Below are 13,006 nucleotides of genomic sequence, written 5' to 3'. Positions count from 1 at the left end.
CTCAAGGCACTGAACAAGTTTGTGAAGGTTTCCAAGTTCCGTATGGAAATCCTTTGCTCTATAGTTCTGGCCTTGGAACCTGGGGACTACATGGTCTCCCTGGACATACAGGATGCTTACCTGCATATTCCTATAGCAGTGTCACATCAACAATACCTGAGGTTCGCTATTGGCAACCTCCATTACCAGTTTCGGGCGTTACCTTTTGGTTTAACAACGGCTCCGCGAGTCTTCACCAAAGTTATGGCGGTGTTGATGGTGGTACTCCGCCGTCAAGGGGTCAGGATACTGCCGTATATGGACGACTTTTTAATCCTGGCAAATTCCCCAGATCTTCTCCTGCGTCATCTGGATATGATGGTCCGGTTTCTACAAGCCCACGGGTGGCTCATCAACTGGAAGAAATCCTCCCTGGTCCCTGCTCAGAGCATGGTGCATCTGGGAACGCTGTTGGGCACTCGCAACCAGAGGTTGTTCTTTTCTCAGGAGAAAGTCCTGAAACTTCAGGACAGGATTCGTTGCTTCCTTTCTCATCCGCAAGTGTCGGTACATTCGGCAATGCAGGTGCTGGGCCTCATGGTATCAGCATCCGACATGGTGGTGTATGCTTAATTCCATTCTCGCCCCCTCCAGAAGCTGATTCTAGCCAAGTGGGACGGCCTGCCTCACCGGATCAGGTCTCAAATGATCTCTTTGACTCCGGAGGTCCGTCTGTCGCTGCTCTGGTGGCTCCAGGACCGACAATTGTGCAGAGGCCGTCCCTTCTAGATATCCAACTGGGTCCTGTTGACAGATGCCAGTCTAAGAGGTTGGGGCGCGGTGCTGGAGCAGCACTCCTTGCAGGGTCGGTGGACCAAGGAGGAATTTCTCCTCTCGATCAACATTCTGGAATTGCAGGCGGTCTTCAATGCGTTGAACCTAGCCCAGCATTTGATTCAGAACCGTCCTGTTCAAGTACAGTCAGACAACGCCACCACAGTGGCTTATATAAATCATCAAGGCGGCACTTGAAGCCATTTGGCAATGAAGGAAGCCTCACGGATTCTACGTTGGGCAGAACGCCATCTACCGGCAATATCGTCAATATTCATTCCGGGAGTCCTGAATTGGGAAGCGGACTTTCTCAGTCATCAGGACGTGCATGCCGGCGAGTGGGGCCTCCATCCAGAAGTGTTTCAACTCCTCGTGGAAAGGTGGGGTCTTCCAAATGTGGATCTGATGGCATCTCGACACAATCACAAGGTTCCGGTCTTCGGAGCAAGGACAAGGGATCCTCAAACAGCATTCGTGGATGTGCTGGCAGTGCCGTGGAGGTTTCGGCTGCCGTACGTGTTCCCTCTGGTGTTACTCCTGCCCAGGATAATTCAGAAGTTCAAGCAAGAAAAAGGAAATCTGCTTCTCATAGCTCCGGCGTGGCCCAGACGGCACTGGTTCTCAGACCTTCAGGGCCTATCGTCAGAGCTTCCACTTCTACTTCCACAATGCCCAGACCTCCTCGTTCAGGGCCCCTGCTTCTACCAGGACCTAGCCCGGCTGTCTTTGACGGCGTGGCTCTTGAAGCTTCCGTCTTAAGAGCTAAGGGTTTTTCTGAAGAGGTCATTAAAACTATGTTGCGGGCCCGGAAACCGGCCTCTGCTCGGATTTACCATCAGGTCTGGCATTCCTACTTTGTTTGGTGCGCATCTAACCATTATGACGCTTCCAAGTTTAGTACAGCCAAACTTTTGGCTTTTCTACAGCAGGGCCTAGATTTAGGCATGCGTCTGGCCTCTCTCAAGGTTCATATTTCTGCCTTGTCGGTGTGGTTTCAGAGAAAAATTGCGACTTTACCTGATGTTCATACTTTCACTCAGGGTGTGTTGCGTATCCAACCTCCCTATGTCCCGCCTGTGGCTCCTTGGGACTTGTCGGTGGTTTTGGAGGTGTTGCAGGAGCCTCCATTTGAACCTCTTGGTTCAGCTGACCTTAAGTGGCTTTCCCTTAAGGTGGTGTTCTTGCTGGCTATTGCCTCTGCCAGAAGAGTGTCGGATTTGGGTGCCTTGTCTTGTAGTTCCCCATATCTGATTTTTCACCGTGACCGGGCGGTTCTTTGGACTCATCCCGGATATTTACCTAAGGTGGTTTCTTCGTTCCACCTTAATCAGAGGATTGTGGTTCCAGTTTTTGTCTCTCCTGATTTGTCTCCCAAAGAGCGGTCTTTGGATGTGGTACGGGCTCTCCGTATCTATGTGAAGAGAACTGCTTCTATTTGAAAGTCTGATTCTTTCTTTGTTTTGTTTGGATTTCATAAACTTGGCTGGCCTGCTCACAAGCAGACCCTGGCCAGGTGGATTAGAATGGTGATTGTGCATGTTTATGTGAAGGCTGGTCTGTCAGCTCCTGTTCATATTACGGCCCATTCTACTCGGTCTGTTGGACCTTCTTGGGCTGCCCAACGTGGTGCGACCCTTGATCAATTGTGCAAGGCGGCTACGTGGTCCTCCAGGGAACACGTTCATAAGGTTCTATGCCTTCGATACTGCCGCTTCCCAGGATGCTTCCTTTGGACGCCGGGTTCTTGTGCCCACTACAGTGCGTCCCCTCCCATAAGGAACTGCTTTAGGACATCCCCATTGTCCAGACTTGTGGAGCCCAGTGTACCCCGCAGCAGAAAATGAGTTTTATGGTAAGAACTTACCCTTGTTAAAACTCTTTCTGCGAGGTACACTGGGCTCCACAAGGCGCCCACCCTGACGCACTTAGCTTCTTTGGGTTGGTATGGCATTAGCCGCTGACACTTCTCTTGTCGTGAGAGTGTGGTGTATGTGGCTACTAACCGTTGTCGTCTCTTTTCCTGCTACTGCATTGGGCTGGTTAACTAAACTGAGCTCCTGTGCTGGGAGGCGGGGTGATATAGGAGGTGGCGCTGTGCATTCTGGGAATAGTCAAAGCTTTGAGCCTGTTGGTGCCTCAGATCAAGATCCTACTCTACACCCCATTGTCCAGACTTGTGGAGCCCAGTGTACCTCGCAGAAAGAGTTTTAACAAGGGTAAGTTCTTACCATAAAACTCGTTTTTAGTCTTCTTGATGCACTTTAACAGGATAACAAGTAATACAATACATGTTTCTATAACTGTTTTATGGTACAGTATGTGACATCCAATAAAAAGAGAAAGGTGTTTTTCATGATCTGAACTAAATTTATGTCATGTACTGTACATGTAAAATTTTATCAAGCACTGAACTTATCAATTTCTAGATTTACACCAGGGATGGGTTACCTTCAGGCCTCCAGCTGTTGTTGGACTACACTTCCCAGCATGCCCTGCAACAGTTTTAGCATGCTGGGAATAGCAAAACTGTAGCAAGGCATGCTGGTATGTGTAGTTCAACAACAGCTGGAAGACCAAAGGTTCCCCACCCCTGATTTACACCAATCAGTCTAATTGCATCTATTTCACATGACATTCACTGCACAACGTCAATTAAAGATTTACAGACTGCTAGCTTACTAAGATTTTAATTGATCCCCATAACACTATTTTAGTCCTATGACTTACAAAAACTTAATGATATGTTTTGCATTGCATGTGAAACTATAAACCAGGACTAGCAACAAAAAACTGTCATATCCACTGCTTACTTCATGAGCATTTCCTTACAATCTGTCGGGCACCACTGGAAAATCTCTGATTTGGGGGAGATTTATCAAAGCTTAGAGAGAGATAAAGTGGAGAGAGATAAAGTACCAACCAATCAGCTCATGGCTGTCATGTTTCAAATATAGCCTGTAAAATGACAGATGCTGTTTTGGTTAGTACTTTATCTCTCCACTTTATCTCTCTCCAAGCTTTGATAAATCTCACACCTTAGGGGTCTATTCATCATCACTTTATTTATAAAAAAGCTTGTGAAAATTAAAATTTTCACCTATTTATGTATAAATTAAGGATCAGTTCTATTATTACAAAGGCACTGACACTTTGCATTCTAAAAGGCACTGACTCTTTAAATTCATCAAGATCCAAAAGTATAATTTTTTGTGTGCTTGACTGCAGGAACATTCATTATCATCTGAGGACATCTGATCTCCGTGAGTACAGCTGATCTTCTGATCAGCTGTTTCCGTCCCAGACCAATGTCGAATTGCTCAGGTGATCACAGCGAGTAGACTACTTCATTATTGGGGGCCACCCAGCTGATAATAGGGCTTGTCACCCTTTAATACATTTACCCCATAGCTTATTAAAGAAGTGAAACCCATACTGAGTGGGTGCATCTCCTGTGACAGACACCCTCTAGATATATTCATGAACCGATGAGTGTTTTAGAGTTGTGTTTAAGTCAGTGCATTTTGCATTTAAACTGCTCTTTCCATTTTGCTGCCTAATTTGCTTGAGAACAAAAGGTGAAGAGCCACCAGAGAACACTGAAAAACGCACTTCAGAAGCCGCTGGAATGAAAGAGTCTGTGTTTTCGTTCTGCATGAGATATAAACACAGTGCATGGCAGCACGCCTTAAAATGTAATGAAAACTGATATGCACGTTGATGAGGCATGTTTTATGCTGTCTGTTTTTAACCATGTGCTGCATCCGTGGTACGGGCTCGGCTACCCTCCAGCAACGTCACACACTGCAAACATGCACCACAGTGTATGTCCAATGTATACTTAGCAACATAACAACATCAATGTTTCCTCCAGCCATGCATAATAGATCACCTGTAAACTGGCTGTCAAATAGCTGGTTAGCTTTGGGCCCAGCTAACACAACTAACACAGCAAGGTGAGTGATTGTGCCTGCATATTGTCAAAGCCAAATTTGATTTAAACCTAACAAATATATCTTAATGGGTGGATAGAAGTCTCTTTAAAACAGTAGCCCTAAGCAAAATGACTAAAGTTCTAGTGTGTTAATGAGCACTTAAATTGCACAGCCCCTGGACTCAAGGGAAATAAGAAAGTAAAGACAGAAGGCGGAATTGAGTGACCTCTTTCTTCATACACAGACAGAGGGAACTGACTGAGTCCCTGTGCCTAAGTGGGTGACGTTAATAAATGACTGATGTACTGCAAGAGAACAATCAATCACTACGTGCAGGCTTGTTGTGTCTCAGTTTAATTCAGATGTCTTATTCTCTGCTTTTCCCAAATGTCTCTAATTGGTAGTGTATTTACCCCATCATTTACTATAAGTAAATACTTTAATGTTAAAGAAGTCATTAGAAGTGTGTTTTAAATGATGCATAACGCCTATTTCTTCACACTGAAATAACATGCAAGCAGTCGATAATAAAGCAGGGCTATAGGACAACTTCCTTGGAAAATGAGAGCTCTTACTACAGCATCAGCTAAAACTGCAGAAACACAAACATAAACTGTACACACTATTACTATTATTAGATTTCAGTACAATCAGGCTGGATTCCTTGAATAGAATGTAGTACATTTTTTGTAAAGAAACAATTACAAGAACAATAACAATGAAAAGTATAATCATTACAATTAATCTGTGTAGTATGAATAGTAGTCTAAACAGAATCATAAATGCAGCTTTGCTTGTCATAAACTGTAAAAGACAGAAACAGACTTTCACTGTATCCTGTTCTGCAAATGAAAAGTTCTGCAAATCCAAAGGTTTGAACAATAAATAAATGTTCTCTATTATACATGGATTGTGTTTTGTTTATGTGTGTATATTTGCGCATATATATATATGTATATATATATATATATATGTATATATATATATATATATATTAGTGATGTGCACCGGAAATTTTTTGGGTTTTGGTTTTGGCTTCGGTTCCGCGGCCGTGTTTTGGATTTGGACGCGTTTTGGCAAAACCACCCTGAAATTTTTTTGTCGGATTCAGGTGTGTTTTGGATTTGGGTGTTTTTATTTAAAAAACCCTCAAAAACAGCGTAAATCATAGAATTTGGGGGTCATTTTGATCCCATAGTATTATTAACCTCAATAACCATAATTTCCACTCATTTCCAGTCTATTCTGAAAACCTCACACCTCACAATATTATTTTTAGTCCTAAAATTTGCACCGAGGTCGCTGGATGGCTAAGCTAAGTGACCCAAGTCGCCGACACAAACACCTGGCCCATCTAGGAGTGGCACTGCAGTGCCAGAAAGGATGGCAAATTTAAAAAATAGTCCCCAAACAGCACATGATGCAAAGAAAAAAAGAGGTGCAATGAGGTAGCTGTGTGACTAAGCTAAGCGAACCAAGTGGCCGACACAAACACCTGGCCCATCTAGGAGTGGCACTGCAGTGTCAGACAGGATGGCAGATTTAAAAAATAGTCTCCAAACAGCACATGATGCAAAGAAAAAAAGAGGTGCACCAAGGTCACTGGATGGCTAAGCTAAGCGACCCAAGTGGCCGACACATACACCTGGCACATCTAGGAGTGGCACTGCAGTGTCAGACAGGATGGCAGATTTAAAAGATAGTCCCCAAACAGCACATGATGCAAAGAAAAAAAGAGGTGCAATGAGGTAGCTGTGTGACTAAGCTAAGCCACCCAAGTGGCCGACACAAACACCTGGCCCATCTAGGAGTGGCACTGCAGTGTCAGACAGGATGGCAGATTTAAAAAATAGTCCCCAAACAGCACATGATGCATAGAAAAAAAGAGGTGCAATGAGGTAGCTGTGTGACTAAGCTAAGCGACCCAAGTGGCCGACACAAACACCTGGCCCATCTAGGAGTGGCACTGCAGTGTCAGACAGGATGGCAGATTTAAAAAATAGTCTCCAAACAGCACATGATGCAAAGAAAAAAAGAGGTGCACCAAGGTCACTGGATGGCTAAGCTAAGCGACCCAAGTGGCCGACACATACACCTGGCACATCTAGGAGTGGCACTGCAGTGTCAGACAGGATGGCAGATTTAAAAGATAGTCCCCAAACAGCACATGATGCAAAGAAAAAAAGAGGTGCAATGAGGTAGCTGTGTGACTAAGCTAAGCCACCCAAGTGGCCGACACAAACACCTGGCCCATCTAGGAGTGGCACTGCAGTGTCAGACAGGATGGCAGATTTAAAAAATAGTCCCCAAACAGCACATTCTGCAAAGAAAAAAAGAGGTGCAATGAGGTAGCTGTCTGACTAAGCTAAGCGACCCAAGTGGCCGACACAAACACCTGGCCCATCTAGGAGTGGCACTGCAGTTTTCTAGCGAGAAGATGAGTGCTTCCATCCTCATGTGAATCTGAACCACTAGCCATGAACATAGGCCAGGGCCTCAGCAGTTCCTTGCCACTCCGTGTCGTAAATGGCATATTGACAAGTTTACGCTTCTCATCAGACGCTTTTAATTTTGATTTTTGGGTCATTTTACTGAACTTTTGTAGTATACTTGATGACACAGAGGTAGAGCAGTGGACTACTGTACCGTACTGCTATATATATACTGGTGGTCAGCAAAATTCTGCACTGTCCTCCTACTATATACTACAATGCAGCACAGATATGGAGCGTTTTTCAGGCAGAGAATGTAGATATTTTCAGCACACTGAGCACAGATATTTGCAAGCACACTGAGCACAGATATTTGCAAGCACACTGAGCACAGATATTTGCAGCACACTGAACACAGAAACTGAGAGAACGCAGCCTCGTCCTCTCGCTATCATCTTCAAAGCACGAGTGAAAATGGCGGCGACGTGCGGCTCCTTATATAGAATACGAATCTCGCGAGAATCCAACAGCGGGATGATGACGTTCGGGCGCGCTCGGGTTAACCGAGCAAGGCGGGAAGATTCGAGTCTGCCTCGGAACCGTGTAAAATGGGTGAAGTTCGGGGGGGTTCGGATCCTGAGGAACAGAACCCGCTGATCACTAATATATATATATATATATATTCAGAAATCATGTAGTGCTGAGTTCGAGTAATGCAAAATCAGCATTTTCTATTTCTATTTGGTGGGGGCCGTTTGTTACACTTAAACTAATATACTTTGTATTAGAGATGTGTTAGTTCGGATCTACTCAGTTTCAGTTCTTATCACCAATATAGCGCAAGTTTGGATTTATTTTCTTATTGGCTATCCAAAACACGTGACAGCTGGATAGCCAGTAAGAGGCCATTTTGAGATCCAAGTACATCCAGGTTAATCAGAGTAAATCCAAACCTGCACATCCATAACAGGATGCTATTGGTTGACATTGTTATCAGGAAACATTATGGAAGGATGAGTCATTGGTATAGGATGCGGGCACACTGTATATGTGTGGAGCGGCAATATGGGAATTAGGTCACAGTGGTGTTTTGATGCTTAAGGTAAAGGCAGTTTTTATTCAGTTCTGTGTAACCTCGATAAAAGAACGGTTGTGCTTGAAACGATTCCACGTCTTCCATGCCTTAATATATTTTGAAATATTCAACATCTGCCCATCTTAGACCTAATATGACCAAATTGGACAGTAGTTCATCTACAGCCAATACTGAAGCACCGCTTGTGTTGAAATATAATGGTGAGTGCAAGCTTTATATTGACATATGAACAGAGTGACTATAATTACACTTCCTCTATTCAAATTTGCTTGTAGATGGCTCTAATAACCGCAATGTCAACAAATTTGGTAGGGAGACTAATCAAGACTTTGGAAGCAGGATATACTGTAATAATAATAATAATAATAATAATAATAATAATAGGAAAAAGGCACTGTACAATATGAAAATGGACAGACAAATGTTATATTTTTGTTTTATCATTAATATAACACAATAAAGGTAATGGGCCATTATAGTTTAGGCCTGACCTTCATTTATCTATATTCTTGCTGTGTACAGTATATATATATATATATATATACTCTATACACAAAGTTACTGACAGTTTGACCATATTCCACCTCCACCTAAATCCCCACCTCCACTTTTTTCTTTTAAAAAAGGTGTAGGTGCGCAGCTACAAATGTGCAGATACCCACCTAAAATGAAAAATTGTTCCAAGATTTATAATAGTTTCCAGGGCCATGGAGAACAATGAAGGGGTCAGGTGATGAGGGGGTATCTGCAAAACTGGTGGGCGTGGTCACACCCACACTCCAAAAAATGCCTAGGTGCATGTGAAGTGCAGGAAAGCATTCTTACCCTTATACAAGCCCAGTCTGGGTAAACAGGAACCACTGCCTACCACTTTTATCACCCCTGTAGCTTCCACACTCTGGATAAGTGTGTAGGTATGTAATACACACACAATAATTTCCTACTTTGTTCAGAATACCTATTTAGTAGTTGGTATGGACCCACTGTTTTCCCCTAGTGCAGCCTTTGTGTTATGGATTCCAGTTCATGTTGACATACTCTAATAGTATCAAGCAGCTGCTACAGATTGCTGACTGCACATTCATGCTGTGATTCTTTGGTTATACCACATCACAGGGCTACACTATATAATTGAGCTCAAGTTACTGTGGAAGCCAGTGGAATACTTTGAACTCATTGGGTGAGATGCAGAAAGCTAAAATATGCATCCATACTTCCAAAAATGCAGTTGCTGGAGGTTTGGCCGCTTACCTCATCTCAAGCCTGGAATGCGATAGATTTGGGGGCTTGGATGCATTGGGCCATGCAGCAACGCCATCTTCATCTTCAGAGGCCTATGAGCTAATATCGCACTGCCCCTTCACCCTCCTGTCCTTTGTGAGTTTCTGCATGCATATGGCATTAATAAATGCTGATATACATGCGGAGAGTGGCAGATTGCATCCCAATCAAAATGCGATGCTTGCTGCATCCTGCCCATTATCATGTTTGTGGAACCAGCCTATGGCTATGATTGCTCTGAGACATATTATTATCATTATTATTACGTTTTATTTCTAAGGTACCACAAGTGTTTTGTAGCGCCGTACAAAAGGCATACAGTAGAACAGTACAGGGAGACAGAACTTAACATTACAGTAAATAAATAAAAATAGAGTACAGGTAACAAAGAGCACCACAGTTCTCAATACATAATACAGCTTAGATGTAAGTAGCGAGTGAGTGATCAACGTACTACTAGGAGCTAGTGGCCATAGATAAAGATGAGCCTTTACCAGGAGGAGAAAAAGCAGGTAAAGATGATTGCTGAGTAGGAGAGAGCTGTGAGTGAAATGTGTCGAGAAGAGGGTTTTGACAACAAGAGGAAAGAGGGCCCTATTTGAGGAGCTAACAATCTAGTTGTATTATCCTTTTGGAAGTTGCAATAAAAATATAGATTGAAGTATGCATCTGGTCAGCAACATTACTCAGGCATGCTATGATATTTAAACGATGCTCAATGTTTATTAAGTGGGCCATGAGGACCGGGTTCGGGAAACACTGGTCTAGACCAGCTGTTAGATATTACATAGAGCTGATATTTACTAAAAGAATTACACACTTGTGTCAGCTGTCTGGTTGTAGGTCAGTAAGATTTTTTGTTCCTATTCCAATGACTCATATGAATTCAGTTGCAGGAATTGGATAACTGCAGCAGTCAACCAGTCATTTGCTCTGGACAATTAGTAGTGGCGAAATAAACCAGTAAGTGGATTTCTATAAAAATCTTCTAAAGAAGATCAGATCACCTCTATTCTGGTACTGAGATAAGGCAATGATAGGATGAGATATTAAGGCCCAGATTTATCAAGCCTTGGAGAGTGATAAATAGCACGGTGATAAAGTACCAGCCAATCAGCTCCTGTCATTTTTCAAACACAGCCTGTGACATGGAAGTTAGGAACTGACTGGCTGCCACTTTAACACTGTGCTATTTCTCACTCTCCAGGGCTTGATAAATGGGGGCCTAAGTGTGGGTGTACATCTCTTTCATGAAGTGGCTTCTGTGCTGTATGCTAAGCTCAAATATACTTCCTAAAGGATCCAATTTTACTTTCCCTTCCAGAATTCATCCTTCTAAAACTATATTAATTACACTATTTGCAGTGTCTTATAATTTGGTTATATGCTTATTTGTGGCCAAAAGATTTCCCTTGTGCGCATCTGATTTTGTCTCTGTCTATGGCAGGGGTGGGGAACTTCAGGCCCACGGGCCGTATAAGGCCCGCAAAGCAACTTGATCCGGCCCTCCCAGGCTCACCTAACCAAGGGCGATGCCGGGCGCCCACTGAGATTTTGTTACTAGTGGGAGCCCGACTTCTTCCACTCAGCAGCAGCCGGAGGCAGGAGCTCACTCCTGAGCTCCGGCTTCCGGCTCTGGCAGTGTGCGTGTGTGCCTGTGCAGTGCTATGGGAGAGATGTCATGACGTCTCTCCCATAGTTCTGAGGAGCGGGCAGCCAGGCAGAGGGCAAGGGTCCGGAAGCAGGAGCGGGGCTGGTGAGTATTGTGTTTTTTCTTTCTTTTAATGTGTGTGTGTAAGCTGCGCTACTAGGGGTCATATCTAATGGGGGCATATCTACTGGGGGCAGGCTAATTTTAAAGTTGATAATTTTTGTATGGCACCGAAGGATTTTATAAATATCCAAATGGCCCTTAGTAGAAAAAAGGTTCCCCACCCTTGGTCTATGGCCATTGGAAATGTTGGTAGATGCCATTGTACAGCTTGCCAAATTTAAGTCTCTAGTTTAAATGCACAGTTTCAAAGTATCTTACATACTGTATATTTCTTTTTTCTGGGCAATATTTGTATCATTCAGTTCCAAGTACACATATTAAAAGGTTTTTGGCAATTTAGGTGCTATCACAATATAACAAGAATAATTTTTTTCAGTAGCATACATACAGTATGTTTTTCTTGTCTCTTAGTAAATATGCTAGCTGGACTTTAAATAAGCAATGCAAATGGTACCGGTGCAAAGTGCACTTGATTTGCATGCAAATTTGATTTTTAGTATATAAATCTCATAACATTAAAGTCCATGGCTATAAGCAAAGTGTATAACGAAGTCCTAATCTACATGTGAAATATTTGTTTTGCATTACAGCTCTGCACAGCACATTTATCCTAACACACATAAACAGCCTATCTTTATATTCCTGTTGCTGTTATGATAAATGTCATGCAATTTGTAAATGTGCCTACATGAAAAATGCCTATGCAATCTGTGCTCTTTTCACTGTGCTGTTGGACTATACTGCAGGGTTTTTCGAAGTCCTGCAAAGCTATAAAAAAATAAACTGGCTTTCCTTGATGCTAACTGTTCATATATTTCATGAATGCTTATCTACTCAATGAAGGACACCTACAGCACTAAACCAAGGTATTGTATATTTTTCTGGGTAGTTCATATGTTGCTGTCAGTTTGTTTATCTTTTCGGATAAAAGAAAGAAAGACAGACAACGGATTTTGAATGGAATAAATATAGAATTTGTATGGAATGAAAGCAAAATCCTGTAATAGTCTTTTACATAATGCCCAATCCCCATCCACTCCATCAACAAGAACATGTCTTTGTTCATAAAATACAATCTGTGTTTTTTTTAGTATTTCAATTGTGTATAAATTTTATATTAACACAATTCCCACTGTTTCGGTTATGCTGGCCATTCGCAGAGTGATCTGGTTTGACAGTCTCATTGTGTTTAACCAAAAATGGCCCCACTATTGCTCTCTATTACAGGTTGAGTATACCATATCCAAACTGCTTGGGACCGGAAGTATTTTGGATATCGGATTATTCTGTATTTTGGAATAATTGCATACCATAATGATATATCATGGCGATGGGACCTAAGTCCAAGCACAGAATACATTTATGTTTCATTTACATCTTATACACACAGCCTGAAGGTCATTTTAGCCAATATTTTTAATAACTTTGTGCATTAAACAAAGTTTGTGTACATACACACAATTTATTTATGTTTCAAATACACCTTATACACACAGCCTGAAGGTCATTAAATACAATATTTTTTAATAACTTTGTGTATTAAACAAAGTTTGTGTACAATGAGCCATCAGAAAACAAAAGTTTCACTATCTCACTCTCACTGAAAAAATTCCGTATTTCAGAATATTCCGTATTTCGGAATATTTGGATATGGGATACTCAACCTGTATTTCCAAAA

The 13,006-nt window shown here is 42.5% G+C and overlaps 1 protein-coding gene and 1 long non-coding RNA gene across 8 annotated transcripts in view; one reads left to right on the top strand and one right to left on the bottom strand.

Moving 5' to 3' along the window:
- The window catches only part of LINGO2 (leucine rich repeat and Ig domain containing 2), a 2,057,065-nt gene that overhangs the window by 453,444 nt on the left and 1,590,615 nt on the right, over positions 1–13,006 (bottom strand). The window lies entirely within an intron of this gene.
- Positions 1–13,006, top strand: part of LOC134898281 (uncharacterized) — a 143,167-nt gene that overhangs the window by 32,389 nt on the left and 97,772 nt on the right. The window lies entirely within an intron of this gene.

This window comes from Pseudophryne corroboree, chromosome 1 (genome assembly GCF_028390025.1).
Source record: "Pseudophryne corroboree isolate aPseCor3 chromosome 1, aPseCor3.hap2, whole genome shotgun sequence".
Classification (NCBI taxonomy): Eukaryota; Metazoa; Chordata; class Amphibia; order Anura; family Myobatrachidae; genus Pseudophryne; species Pseudophryne corroboree.
Note: the sequence above shows the minus strand (reverse complement) of the source record. Positions and strands in the feature narration are given on the sequence as shown.